Source organism: Tamandua tetradactyla, chromosome 9 (assembly GCF_023851605.1).
Source record: "Tamandua tetradactyla isolate mTamTet1 chromosome 9, mTamTet1.pri, whole genome shotgun sequence".
NCBI lineage: Eukaryota > Metazoa > Chordata > Mammalia > Pilosa > Myrmecophagidae > Tamandua > Tamandua tetradactyla.
Window position 1 is genome coordinate 76,900,051 of NC_135335.1, and position 15,779 is coordinate 76,915,829.

At 35.2% G+C, this 15,779-nt stretch overlaps 1 long non-coding RNA gene and 1 pseudogene across 1 annotated transcript in view; one reads left to right on the top strand and one right to left on the bottom strand.

The window, feature by feature from the left end:
• Window positions 1-1,085: 1,085 nt before the first annotated feature.
• On the bottom strand, window positions 1,086-1,618 carry LOC143645733 (myosin regulatory light chain RLC-A pseudogene; annotated as a pseudogene).
• A 2,500-nt stretch (window positions 1,619-4,118) lies between these two features.
• LOC143646163 (uncharacterized) overlaps window positions 4,119-15,779 on the top strand; it is a 97,806-nt gene continuing 86,145 nt past the window's right edge. Inside the window, exon 1 of the long non-coding RNA XR_013157353.1 lies at window positions 4,119-4,232. This is a non-coding gene — a long non-coding RNA (uncharacterized LOC143646163). The remainder of the gene's footprint in view (window positions 4,233-15,779) is intronic.

Below are 15,779 nucleotides of genomic sequence, written 5' to 3' on the forward strand. Positions count from 1 at the left end.
AACTAATTTCTTAAGCTTCTTTTCTGGCACAATCATGGCTGTTTTTGATATTTAAATACGTGATTTTATTCTAGATATTTCTCCCATTTCTTAGTAGTAAAGATACAACAATGAAATCATGCTGGAACTACTTCAATCTATGGCCCACAAATGAAAATTTACTTGTTCTTTCCTTCGTCACCATAGAATAGGATCCACACCTCAAAGAATAGTTGGTATGCTATATATTACCTTTGCTACATGGATTATCTACCTTGTTTTTCTTTTCCTTGTAAAAACTTATTTCCTTACTTGAGTTCCTGCATCTGCAGAGGTAGAGAATAAAAGGAAATAAAGCTAAAAATAAAGATTATGAAGCAATTGAAATAAAACAAAACATAAAAGAGATAGAGATAGTCTATTGCAAGCCCATTAAACTGACAAGTTATTCAAGAAACATGTCATGTTTATGAAAATATATGACACCACAGCAGATAATTAAAGTTTAGTCATAAAGTTTTGTATTCTGCCTACTCAGAGTTAAAAATAAAGGTAATAATATAATTTTTAAGTTTTTACACTTTATTAAACATATTTTCTTATTTCTGTGACTATGCATTTTTAAAGTTTTTCATCATAAAGTTGAATTATGGCTCAGAAAGAGAAGAGTAAGTTTCTCTGAGAAAACATATTGACTGTGGAGGCTGCAATTATTTTCGGGTGGGGGCTGGTAAATTAAATTAACCTATTTTTCTATTCAGAAAATGAAAAAAATAATTAACATTTGGTGAAATACTTCAGTCACAACGTTTATTTTTAAGTTTTTATCACCAAAAAAGTGCAAAAATCCAGTTAATATGTAAAATCTGAGAATATTTTTCTGACACTTTTATAAGGCAAAGCTCTTCCCTCCAATTCTATTTACTTCAATTAAAAAAAAAGTCTCGTTTCCAGTCTGATTATTGAGATGCATGTGCCCCCATACAGTGTAGAATAAATACAAGAAAGGCAAAAGCTGTAAAACTAAGGACATGCAAAGGTCTCTAAGAGAAAGTCTCAGAAATACACAAAGGGAAACAAAGGTTTGGCCAGAATTTGCAGGTCTTTCAATTATCCTTGTCCTTTGCTATGTGTTTTAAGATGCGCATGAACTCAATGCAGATTGCGTGCCCTTTTTTCTCTGTAGGTGCTTCTCTGCATAACTCCTGCACTTCCTTCTCTGAAAACTGATCCCCTATGGCTGTCACTAGCTTTCTCAGGTAATTCTCCTGGATGTGCCAGTTGCTTCTCCAACGACAGATAAAAAGCATTTCTGATGACATCTTCTGGGTCCATTCCATTTCAATTTTCACCAAACATTGTGAAAAATATGGTAAAATACTTGGGACCTGGGACCTCCTTCATCATGGCATCCAAATACTCATCAGCTGGATTTTTCCCCAGAGAGGCAAGCATATCGTGGAGATCTTCTTGTCCATGAAACCATGCCTGTTCTGATGGATCAGGCTGAAGGCCTCTTTGAACTCCTGAATCAGTGTGACTGCTCAAGCATGGCAGACTCGCTCAGGGCATTCACGGTAGTCTTGGTCTTTGTCATTTTGCGGGACATGGTGGTAGTTAAATCCCTGCGCAGCCGGGAGAATTAGAGCCTTCCCTGCGGATAACAAGAGAGCCACTTAAACATTAACACCTCCAGCCTCTGCTTAGCAATGTGATTTAGTATATTTTAATGATAAAACTTTATACAGACATCTAGTGAAGAAAAGTTTCCTAAATTTAATTTTTAATTTAAGAATAGTTTAAAACTGAGCCTAATATTTTGGTTTTAAAATAAATATATGGGCTTGGATCACAGGGGAAAGTAATATAATGAGGATAAGTACTTCTTAAAATATAAATAAATTGCATTCAGCTTAAGCCCTGGGCATCCTATGCTTTCTTTTAAAAGATCTTAGTAGCATATTTTAAACAGAAATGGATGTTTGTAGGTAATACACTGCTAGCACAGTCTACGTAATATATTCTGGGGAGAAAAAAATCTGCTTTCTGTTCAGGTAAACTTTCTGTGTGCTGCAAACAAAAGGGATTGCCTTGAGTCTATGAAATCACCTTGAGTTAAGTTACAAGAAGACTAACTGAATAGCTTTGTTTGTGTTTTTGCCAATGATTCTGTGAGCAAATAAAATTGATTATCTGGGAAGTTATTTTCATTCAGTATTACTAACTTGGGTCTGGATCTCTGAGTATGAAAATAACATTTTTAAACTGGATTGTCTATAAAGCTTAAGGAAGAATATTTTAGAAGACTTAACATTTCCATGAAAAATGCTTCATGACTAAAAAGTTTGATTTTGGACTCCAGTATCTCTATGTTTTTAGTAAGCTGTTCAGCAAGCCAAGAATTCTTAATTCAATGCATATTCAGCATTAATACAAGTTCAGTTTTTTATTCCTTTGCTCTATTTTTCAAAATCATATAAAGCATTTGTATAAGCTTTCCAATCACTTGCACAATACAAGAAACAATTATAAAAAATGAATGGACCAAACCAGTTTAAGTCTCTTTTTATTAAAGCTAAATATGCCAAAAGATTTGGTTGAGGAGGGAAGTAATTATTTGTGGTATATAATTAGATAGAGATTTTTTAACATAATAAATTGCTATGAAAACTTAATCATAGTGGCCAAAGGTAGTAGTTTGCTAAATGGCACTGATGTGTTTTATTAATTATAATTTCCAACATTCCCCAGAAAATTTCTAGAAATTAATTTGCATAATTAGAGAATATTCATAGACTCCATGAAACCAATGGCGTTGTTCTTTGGTGTGTCTACACTGAATCCAGGAAGGAGCAGAGTGAGAAGAGAATTCTTCTTAATGGAAACCAGTGACCCCTTGAATGTGGATGGGAGTGTAATCTTTTCTTTACCTTCCTACAACATTCTGATCAATATATTTGCCTTTCTGTGTTTGGAGTTCCCACTCTGTACCTCCCTTTCTGCAATGTGAAGAGGAAAACGCACACAAATGAATTGAGGGAAGGCTTATAGTTCGCAGTGAGCGGTGGTCTTCAATCTGTAATACACGCGCCTTTGGCAACCCAGGAAGACCTTCTTAAAAGCCCATCACATATTGTTTTAAAGGGATATTTTAATTTTGCACAGAATTTTTCCAAGTGTGATCTAATGGCACTCTTAACGTTCATAACTCCTTTTGCACCTCAACTGAAATCCCAATAAACTTTCCTTTTCAAATTTATGTGTTCAAAATTTTAAATATTTTATTGTGGTCAATGATGAATAATTAATAAAGGTAATGTATCACAAGTCATGATTTATTACTTAAGTCCTTATTGGAACAGGAAATAAAAGTGTGTATAAATTGTAAATAATTTAAATATACAGCATATATTTTCTATTTTTAAATATGTGTGCAAACACAGAGAGACACAAATGTAAAGTTATATAGATAATTGCTTAGAAGTAATGTTGGGTGAACAATAACACACTTTAAGTATAAAAATATTTATCTGAAGAATTCTTTGGAGACATGAAATTGGAATAAAAATTCAAGAATTGGAATTTCTCTGTTACTAGAGTTATTAAGTTATCACACTTAATAGTGTGATATAAAATTCAAACAATATGAAAATGGTAGAAAATTAATCTATTGTTATTATATACATTAACTTTAAAAATTTAAGATGTTGACCTGAAAATATCATTTGAGGTTTCAAGGGAGAAAAAAAAGAAAGGTAATTGATAACCGCTGATCCAGAGGCCTTCCTGTTTGTCAACTTGCTTATCTCTGCCTTCTATTCTATTTATTGCTTTCATCTAGCTTCAAAAACATGTGATTTGCATCTCAGCCCCAGCTGTTATTTGCTCCCTTAATAGGCAAACAGGTTCATATTCATTTTGCAAGACTTGATACCGATTTTTCTCCACTTTTTGCATTCTCTAAGTTTTTGTCAAGATAGGCAAGGGCTCTTATCCCAAGCCTCTGGTACTGATGTAATAGGTTTACCAGTGCCTCATTTCTGATTGGCCAGAGGCAGAACCTGAAAGATTACCACTGTTGGGTCACATTCAAATTAGTTTTAGAATTTCCATTGCTCATTCTTTTATTACCACTTTCACCAGAATTCTACATTTTGTAGTGTGGAAAGAATGTGATAGCTGTTATTTAATATGTTCTGGATATTTGACACTCAACAGAGAACATCAAAGATGATCACATTATTTGAATCCAGGTAAAATTTAAAACTCAAGAATATAAAATAAATTTACATTAGCAATGCATTATGTAGTTAAGGTGTAAGGTAAAGAGAATTTATTTTTTAAGTACAATTTGCTTTGGAGATTTAAGGTGATACATTTATATATATATATATATACATATATATATATATTTTTTTTTTTCGTATAGGTAGGCCCCAGGACTCAAGCCCGGGTCTCTGGCATGGCAGGCGAGAACTCTGCCACTGTGTTACTGTGGCCCACCTGATAAATTATATTTTAAGCCAGATATGTCTGGAAAGAATTTTTAGGAATTATCTAAGCCTTAACTAAAAAACAATAATTATAGCTAACATTAATTAAGCCTTTCCTATATGCTAAGTAGTTTATATTTTATTTTCTCTTTAATTTCCCAGAGATAAGTCACAGGTTATTGCCATTTTATCCCCATTTTATAGAAAAGGAAGCTCATCTTCAGAAGGTTAAATAACTTATGCAAGGTCACATAGAAAATAAATGAAAAAGCTGAAAATAAAACTCAAGTCAGTTGGATTTCAGACCACATTGCTACAATGCCATGGAGATAGATTTTACTGGTGAAGGGAAATACATAAACACTTGCAGGAAGACAGAGAAGAAAGTTATATGGTTTGCCTGTTACATAGCAGCCTTTAAAAGTTAGTAAATAAGTTGCTATTTTGGAAGTAAAATTATGTAAGGAAGAAGCTCTAAAGGTACATGTATAATCCGATATGTTAAAATTGCCAGCAGATTTATGATTTCTAAAAATATAGGAATTTTCTATTATTTAACTCAGGAATAGTTTCATCTTCTCCAGGAAGCTGGAAGCCTAATTGTAAATAACCTTCCACTGCTCTGATAATATGCTTGCTCCTCTTTCTCAGTTTACTCTTACTTCCATATATCTCTAAATTAATTTTCAAAACTCTTTGAAATAAATTTGTAATGGAAGATTAGCCAGTAATGTCCCAACTGAAGAGTTTAGTAGAAATGAAAACACATTATAAAAAAAAAGCACAATATGAAATAATCAAATGATATAAATATGATACCAACTGGAAAATGACTTTATTCCCACCCTTGATTTTTTCCTTCTTTCAATTTTTTTAAAGAAGTTGCAAGTTTACAGAGCAATCATTCAAAAGATACAAGACTCCCATATACCACCCAATATCAAAATCTTGCACTGATTTGGCATATTTGTTACAATTGATGAAAGCACGTTTTTACAATTGTGCTATTAATTGCACTCTATGACTGAACTTGTGAGTCATTGCTAGTGGAATTCCATGGATTGCTTTTTAAAATTTTTATTCTTTTCCATATATTATTCCAACTTTTCCCCTTTAACCATATGCAGATATATATTTCAGTGCCGCACAATGTTTTACTACCATCATCGCTATCCATTAGCAAATATTTTCATCATTACAAATAGGAACCTTGCACTTTTTAAGCATCAACTTCCATTCCCTATCACCAGTCTGACCCCTGGTAACCATTTTCTAAATTCTGACTCTATGATTTTGTTTATTCTAATTATTTCTTACCAGTGAGATCATACAATATTTCTCCTTTTGTATCTGGCTTATTTCACTTAACATAATGTCTTTAAGTCTCATTCACATTGTTGCCTGCATCAGAATGTCAGTCCTTTTTATGGCTGAATTATATTCCATTGTATGTATATGACACCGTTTTTTCATCTATTGATCACTTCATGGACTCTTTTTTTGGCAGTTGTGAATAATGCCACTATGAGATTGGTGTGTAAATATCTGTTTAAATCCCTGCTCTCACTTCTTTTGGGTATATAACTGGTAGTAGGATGGCTGGGTCATATGGTAATTCTATACTAAATATTCTGAGAAACCACCAAACTCTGTTCACAGTGGATGCACCATTTTACATTTCCACCACAATGAATGAGTGTACCTATTTCTCTGAATCCACTTCAACATTTATAATTTTTAGTTTTTCTCATTTAGCCATTCCAATGGATGTTAAATGGTATCTCAGCATGGTTCATTATGGTTTTGGTTTACATTTCCCTGATGACTATCGATATTGAGCATCTTTTCATGTGCTTTTTGTCCAATTTTATATCTTCTTTGGAGAGATGTCTATTCAAGTCTTTTGCCCATTTTAAAAGTAGATTGTCTTTGTTGTAATTTGAAGGATTTATTTATATATTGTGGATATTAAACATTTATCAGATACATGATTTCCAAATATTTTACCCCACTGGGTACGTTATCATATTGCTTTCATTATAAAGCTCTCTAAGGTACAAAAGTTGGTAATTTTTGCAAGGTCTTATTTATCTATTTTTTTCTTTTGTTACTTGTGCTTTGAGTGTAAAGTAAAAAAACACTGCTTAACACAGGTCCTTAAGATATTTACTGTGATAGTTAGATTCAGTTGTCAACTTGGCCAGGTGAGCATACCTAGTCTTGTTGCTGTGGACATAAGCCAATGGTACGTGAACCTCATCTGTTGCTAATTACATCTGCAGTCCGCTAGGGGGCATGTCTGCGGCAATGAGTGACGTTTGACTTAATTGGCTGGTGCTTAAATGAGAGAACACAACGTAGCACAGCCTAAGCAGCTTGGCATTCCTCATCTCAGCACTTGCAGCTCAGCCCAGGCCTTTGGAGATGCAGAAAGAAGTCACCCCCGGGAAAGTTGTTGGAACCCAGGGGCCTGGAGAGAAGACCAGAAGAGACCATCCTGTGCCTTCCACGTAAGAAAGAACCTCAGTGGAAAGTTAGCTGCTTTTCCTCTGAAGAACCAACAAAATAAATTCCCTTTTATTAAAAGCCAATCCATCTCTGGTGTGTTGCATTCCGGCAGCTAGCAAACTAGAACATTTACCTACACTATTTTTCGGAATTCTTTAATCCATGTTCAATTAATTTTGTTGTAAGGTGTACAGTAGGGGTTATCTTTCTTTCTTTTGCACATGGTGATCCAGTTTTACCAGCACCTTTTGCTGAAGAGACAATTCTTTCCCAATTGAGTGGTCTTTGCTGCCTTGTCAGAAATCATTTGGACAAAATGTAAGGAAGGTTTGATTTCTGAGGTCCCAGTTTGAGCCTATTGGACTATGTATTTGTCCTTGTGTCAGTACCATGAAGTTTTGATTACTATGGCTTTGTAATAAGTTTTAAGATTAGTAAATGTGAGTCCTCCAACATCATTCTTCTTTTGTAAGATAGCTTTGGCAATTCAGGTTCCTTACCTTTCCATAAGCATTTAATGACTGGCTTTTCCATTTCTGCAAAGAAGGTTATTGGAATTTTGATTGGGATTGCATTAAATCTATATATCACTTTGAGTAGAATTGGCATCTTAACAATATTTAGTCTTCCACTGCATGAACATGGAATTTTCTTCCGTTGATTAAAATATTCTTTCATTTTCTAGCAATGTTTTTTACTTTTCTGTGTACAAGTCCTTTACATCCTTAGTTATATTTATTCTTAGACATTTGATTCTTTTAATTACTATTGAAAATGGAATTAGTTTCTTGATTTCTTCATTTGACTGCTCATTGTTTGTGTATAGAATCGCTACTGATTTTGAGGTGTTGATTTTATACTCCATCTCTTTACTGATTCATGTTTTAACACTTGCAGCTTTGTTGTGGATATTTCATAATTTTATGTGTATTACAATCATGTTATCTGAAAACAGGGAACCTTTTTTTTGGGGGGGTGGTGCATGGTCCGAGAATCGAACACAGGTCTCCCACATGAAAGGCAGGCATTCTAACCACTAAACTACCCGTGCACCCTAAAACAGGGAAACTTTTACTTCTTCCTTTCTAATTTGGATGGCATTTCTTCCTTCCTTCCTTCCTTCCTTCCTTCCTTCCTTCCTTCCTTCCTTCCTTCCTTCCTTCCTCCCTCCCTCCCTCCCTCTCTCCCTCCCTCCCTTTCTTCCTTCCTTCCTTCCTCCCTGCCTAGTTTCTCTGGCAAGAACTTCTAGTACAATGTTAAATAACAGTGGTGACTGTGGAATTACATACCCAAAATACAATACAATAATTCTGACATTTATAGTAACCCACATGGTTACCTTAAATGGAGGCATTTATTTCTTTATGTTGCTTTGAATCATTGTCTAACATCCTTTCTTTCAGTATGAAGAACTCCCTTTACCATTGCTTATAGAACAGATCTAGTGGTGATGAAATCCCTCAGATTTTGTTTGAGAGTGTCTTAATTTTTTCCCATATTTTTTGAAAGAAAGTCTCACTGGATGTAACATTCTTGGTTGACAATTGCTATCTTTCAACACTTTAAGTATTTGAAACTACTGTCTTCTCATCTCTGTGTTTTCTGTTCAGAAATCAGCACTCAATATAATTGAGACTCCTTGAACATAATACATTACTTTATGTGGCAGTTTTCAGAAATTGACCTTAGACTTTGCATTTGATAATAAATCACTATATGGTGGAGGGTATTTTTCTTCAGGTTTATCCTATTTAGTGTTCTCTGGGATTCATGGGTGTGCCTATTTCACATCTTATGCTAAGTTTGGAAAGTTCTATGTCATTATTTCTTTGAATATTTCTCCTGTCCCTTTCCCTTTGTCTTCTCCATTATGTGTATATTGCTACACTTAATGGTGTCCCACAGGCATCTTAGGTTATTTTTGCTTTTTATAATTCTTTCTGCTTTTTAGCAGAAGCAAAATTCCTTCTGCTTTTTAGCCAATTTGTTTCAAATAGTCTTTTCTTCAAGTTTACTTATTCTTTTCCTTGCCACCTAAAATCTGCTCTAGAAACCCTCCTGGGAACTTTTCATGTCTGCTATTGTGGTCTTTAATTCTGTAAGTACTTTTCACTTCCTTTTCAAAATTTCTGTCTCTTTACTAAGATCCTCATAGTGCTCATTTGTTGGTTTCCTGAGATCCTTTAATTCTTTCTTTCTACTTTGTTTCATTTCCTTGAGCATTTTAAAGATATTTTTAAATAACTTAGTTCAGCATGCCCACATTCTGGTCCTCTTCATTGGTATTTTCTGGATTTTTTCCCTCTTCCTTTAAGTAGATAATCATCTCTTATTTATTTGTTTGTCTTGCTATTTTCAGTTTCACATTGTATATTTTAATATTTAAAAATGTTAGCTCTAGAATTTATTCCATGAGATATCTGTCTTGATTTTGTGACCAGCTGGTGATAAGATGGATATTTTTTCAGCTTCAGCTCCTTTATTAGGAACATCTGCCCAATGAAAATGCAGAAGGCAGGATCCTTTTTGTCTTTTTTGAGTCAGTGTCCTGTTCTGAAATGGTGGTCGTTAGTTGTTTTGGGGTACCCCTGTTTACAGGCGTTTAGTTGTCTCTATTTTCCAGAAAACAGATTATCCTATCCCAGGAGTTTAAAACAGGCAAGCTTTTTTCCTAAGTCTGTCTGCCTCTGTAGTTTCTTACAGTCCTTTTGTTGTCTCAAACTGCTTTTTCCTGAAAGACAAACTCTGGAAGAGGGGCACCCTGGAGTTTCCCAAGTCAGTATTTCTCAGCTGAAACAGGTCCAGGGACCAATATAGGGGGCACAGACTACCTCTATACTTCCCTGGGGAGGGAAATAAAGAAGGGCATAAGGAGTTTCTTCCATTGGTCCCCAAAGTTGAGCTTCTTTGAACTGCCCAGCAGATGCAGCCCTTGAACTTGTCTACCACAGCCTTGAAGAAGCATAGCATTTTCACACAGTCCTCCATCTATTCAATTATTACTCAATGAATGATTTATATAATGTGAATCTCCCGAACTGAACCCCAAATCACATCCAAAATGCAGAATGTTATCTTCCTAGATCCCATCAACTTCAAAAGATGTCCTGTATTAGTTAGGGTTTTCTAAAGAAACAAAATCAACAGGAAATATCCATAAATATAAAATTTATAAAATTGTTTCACATAACCATGGGAACATAGACTCCAAAATCTATAGGATAGGCTATGAAGCTGGTGACCCAAATGGAAGGTCTGGATGAACTCCACAGGAGAAGCTCGTTGGGTGAAGGATGAAAAGAGACTGTTTCTTCTGAATCCTCCTTAAGAGCCTTCCATTGATTAGATTAAATGTCGCTCATTGCAGAAGACTCTCATCTTGGCTGATTACAAATGGAATCAGCTGTGGATGCAGCTGATGTGATCATGATTTAATTCTATGAAATGTCCTCATAACAGTAGACAGGCCAGCACTTGTCCAACCAGACCAACAGGTACCACTGCCTGGCCAAATTGACACATGAACCTGACTATGACAGTTCAACCCTTCTTAACTTGGCAGCTATATACATCACCTTAAACCATACTTAATCTCCAAATAGAAAACAAGAAAAGATATATTTTCTTTGCCTAACAATACTTAACTGCCCTACATAGAACCAGAAACACATTAAATCTCCCCAGAATAAGGTGCAAGTTCTTGGGTAATATTCATTCTTAAACTTGATCTCTTACAACTTAAATAGTATAACATGAACAAAACAGCATTATAGTCCTCATTTCTATAATAGATCTTGTGGCCACAGTTCATATTTATCACTAGCTTCTTATACTACCCATTCCGTGTTCCCTTTACCCTCAGCAAGCACTTCAGCAGGCCGTGGTTCTTTGCCTGGTGGGGTGACCCAAACCTTCATTGGTGAAGTTTTAGAGCCATTGGTAGTCCTGCCTGGACTGGGTTGTTGTAGTTTTCTATTGATTTTAATCATAGGGCATGGTAGTGTTAAAAAATGCCCTAGAGGATCTCCTATACTCCAGGAAAACTCTTCTTTACCTCCATTGTAGAGTTGCAGTCGTATTTCTCTCTGATAGTCAGGGTCAATTACCCCAGCCAGTAATGTAATAACCTTCTTGGCTTGTTGATCCAGAGCATGAATAGCCCAAAGTGACCAGGTGGCAGTCTTAGATTCCAGTTCAATGGAATCATTGTTGTTTCTCCTGGTGGAAGCACTCCCTGGTTTGGAACTAAAACCTGCAGGACAGAAAAGCTCAAGGTCGCAGGGACAGGAAGCAAAAATTTTCCTAGTGGATCACTACAGGAAATAGTGAGTGGTGCCATTCCCATTTCCACTCCTTGGTTCTTGAACCCATGGATTCTGGCTATGGAAGAAACAGCACCATTCAGTGGACACTGATTCAGAGCATACATAGCTTCCTGGGGAACTTTACCCCATCCCTTCAAGATATTGCCACCTAGTTGGCATTGTAATTGAGTTTTCAAAAGGTCATTCCACCATTTTATCAATCAAGCTGCCTCTGGATGATATGGAACACTTTAACGGCAGACACCATTCAAGATTGAGATTTCAGTTTACATTGTAAAGTTGTTACTCTAACAACTTTTTTTTTTTTTGATGCACAGAAGTGTTTATTTTTTTTTTATTAATTAAAAAAAAGAATTAACAAAACAATTAGAAATCATTCCAATCTACATGTACAATCAGTAATTCTTAATAACATCACATAGTTGCATATTCATCATTTCTTAGTACATTTGCATCGATTTAGAAAAAGAAATAAAAAGACAACAGAATAAGAATTAAAACAATAATAGAAAGAAAAAAAAACAAAAAAAAACAAAAACAGAAAACCTATACCTCACATGCAGCTTCATTCAGTGTTTTAACATAATTGCATTACACTTGGGTAGTATTGTGCTGTCCATTTCTGAGTTTTTATATCCAGTCCCGTTGTACAGTCTGTATCCCTTCATCTCCAATTATCCCTTCTCTTTTTTTTTTTTTTAATTAACGGAAAAAAAGAAATTAACCCAACATTTAGAGATCATACCATTCTACACATGCAATCATTAATTCTTAACATCATCACATAGATGCATGATCATCATTTCTTAGTACATTTGCATCGGTTTAGAAGAACTAGCAACATAACCGAAAAAGATATAGAATGTTAATATAGAGAAAAAAATAAAAGTAATAATAGTAAAATCAAAACAAAACAAAACAAAACAAAACAAAAACCTATAGCTCAGATGCAGCTTCATTCAGTGTTTTAACATGATTACTTTACAATTAGGTATTATTGTGCTGTCCATTTTTGAGTTTTTGTATCTAGTCCTGTTGCACAGTCTGTATCCCTTCAGCTTCAATTACCCATTGTCTTACCCTGTTTCTAACTCCTGCTGAACTCTGTTACCAATGACATATTTCAAGTTTATTCTCGAATGTCCGTTCACATCAGTGGGACCATACAGTATTTGTCCTTTAGTTTTTGGCTGGATTCACTCAGCATAATATTCTCTAGGTCCATCCATGTTATTACATGGTTCATAAGTTTATCTTGTCTTAAAGCTGCATAATATTCCATCGTATGTATATACCACAGTTTGTTTAGCCACTCTTCTGTTGATGGAGATTTTGGCTGTTTCCATCTCTTTGCAATTGTAAATAATGCTGCTATAAACATTGGTGTGCAAATGTCCGTTTGTGTCTTTGCCCTTAAGTCCTTTGAGTAGATACCTAGCAATGGTATTGCTGGGTCGTATGGCAATTCTATATTCAGCTTTTTGAGGAACCGCCAAACTGCCTTCCACAGTGGTTGCACCCTTTGACATTCCCACCAACAGTGGATAAGTGTGCCTCTTTCTCCGCATCCTCTCCAGCACTTGTCATTTTCTGTTTTGTTGATAATGGCCATTCTGGTGGGTGTGAGATGATATCTCATTGTGGTTTTGATTTGCATTTCTCTAATGGCCAGGGACATTGAGCATCTCTTCATGTGCCTCTTGGCCATCCGTATTTCCTCTTCTGAGAGGTGTCTGTTCAAGTCTTTTTCCCATTTTGTAATTGGGTTGGCTGTCTTTTTGTTGTTGAGATGAACAATCTCTTTATAAATTCCGGATACTAGACCTTTATCTGATATATCGTTTCCAAATATTGTCTCCCATTGTGAAGGCTGTCTTTCTACTTTCTTGATGAAGTTCTTTGATGCACAAAAGTGTTTAATTTTGAGGAGTTCCCATTTATTTATTTCCTTCTTCAGTGCTCTTGCTTTAGGTTTAAGGTCCATAAAACCGCCTCCAATTGTAAGATCCATAAGATATCTCCCAACATTTTCCTCTAACTGTTTTATGGTCTTAGACCTAATGTTTAGATCTTTGATCCATTTTGAGTTAACTTTTGTATAGGGTGTGAGATATGGGTCTTCTTTCATTCTTTTGCATATGGATATCCAGTTCTCTAGGCACCATTTATTGAAGAGACTGCTCTGTCCCAGGTGAGTTGGCTTGACTGCCTTCTCAAAGATCAAATGTCCATAGATGAGAGGGTCTATATCTGAGCACTCTATTCGATTCCATTGGTCGATATATCTATCTTTATGCCAATACCATGCTGTTTTGACCACTGTGGCTTCATAATATGCCTTAAAGTCAGGCAGCGCGAGACCTCCAGCTTCGTTTTTTTTCCTCAAGATGTTTTTAGCAATTCGGGGCACCCTGCCCTTCCAGATAAATTTGCTTATTGGTTTTTCTATTTCTGAAAAATAAGTTGTTGGGATTTTGATTGGTATTGCATTGAATCTGTAAATCAATTTAGGTAGGATTGACATCTTAACTATATTTAGTCTTCCAATCCATGAACACGGTATGCCCTTCCATCTATTTAGGTCTTCTGTGATTTCTTTTAGCAGTTTTTTGTAGTTTTCTTTATATAGGTTTTTTGTCTCTTTAGTTAAATTTATTCCTAGGTATTTTATTCTTTTAGTTGCAATTGTAAATGGGATTCGTTTCTTGATTTCCCCCTCAGCTTGTTCATTACTAGTGTATAGAAATGCTACAGATTTTTGAATGTTGATCTTGTAACCTGCTACTTTGCTGTACTCATTTATTAGCTCTAGTAGTTTTGTTGTGGATTTTTCCGGGTTTTCGACGTATAGTATCATATCGTCTGCAAACAGTGATAGTTTTACTTCTTCCTTTCCAATTTTGATGCCTTGTATTTCTTTTTCTTGTCTAATTGCTCTGGCTAGAACCTCCAACACAATGTTGAATAATAGTGGTGATAGTGGACATCCTTGTCTTGTTCCTGATCTTAGGGGGAAAGTTTTCAATTTTTCCCCATTGAGGATGATATTAGCTGTGGGTTTTTCATATATTCCCTCTATCATTTTCAGGAAGTTTCCTTGTATTCCTATCTTTTGAAGTGTTTTCAACAGGAAAGGATGTTGAATCTTGTCGAATGCCTTCTCTGCATCAATTGAGATGATCATGTGATTTTTCTGCTTTGATTTGTTGATATGGTGTATTACATTAATTGATTTTCTTATGTTGAACCATCCTTGCATACCTGGGATGAATCCTACTTGGTCATGATGTATAATTCTTTTAATGTGTTGTTGGATACGATTTGCTAGAATTTTATTGAGGATTTTTGCATCTGTATTCATTAGAGAGATTGGTCTGTAGTTTTCTTTTTTTGTAATATCTTTGCCTGGTTTTGGTATGAGGGTGATGTTGGCTTCATAGAATGAATTAGGTAGTTTTCCCTCCACTTCGATTTTTTTGAAGAGTTTGAAGAGAATTGGTACTAATTCTTTCTGGAACGTTTGGTAGAATTCACATGTGAAGCCATCTGGTCCTGGACTTTTCTTTTTAGGAAGCTTTTGAATGACTAATTCAATTTCTTTACTTGTGATTGGTTTGTTGAGGTCATCTATGTCTTCTTGAGTCAAAGTTGGTTGTTCATGTCTTTCCAGGAACCCGTCCATTTCCTCTAAATTGTTGTATTTATTAGCGTAAAGTTGTTCATAGTATCCTGTTATTACCTCCTTTATTTCTGTGAGGTCAGTAGTTATGTCTCCTCTTCCATTTCTGATCTTATTTATTTGCATCCTCTCTCTTCTTCTTTTTGTCAATCTTGCTAAGGGCCCATCAATCTTATTGATTTTCTCATAGAACCAACTTCTGGCCTTATTGATTTTCTCTATTGTTTTCATGTTTTCAATTTCATTTATTTGTGCTCTAATCTTTGTTATTTCTTTCCTTTTGCTTGCTTTGGGGTTAGCTTGCTGTTCTTTCTCCAGTTCTTCCAAATGGATAGTTAATTCCTGAATTTTTGCCTTTTCTTCTTTTCTGATATAGGCATTTAGAGCAATAAATTTCCCTCTTAGCACTGCCTTTGCTGCGTCCCATAAGTTTTGATATGTTGTGTTTTCATTTTCATTCGCCTCGAGGTATTTGCTAATTTCTCTTGCAATTTCTTCTTTGACCCAGTCGTTGTTTAGGAGTGTGTTGTTGAGCCTCCACGTATTTGTGAATTTTCTGGCACTCTGCCTATTATTGATTTCCAACATCATTCCTTTATGGTCCGAGAAAGTGTTGTGTAAGATTTCAATCTTTTTAAATTTGTTAAGACTTGCTTTGTGACCCAGCATATGGTCTATCTTTGAGAATGATCCATGAGCACTTGAGAAAAAGGTGTATCCTGCTGTTGTGGGATGTAATGTCCTATAAATGTCTATTAAGTCTAGTTCATTTATAGTAATATTCAGATTCTCTAT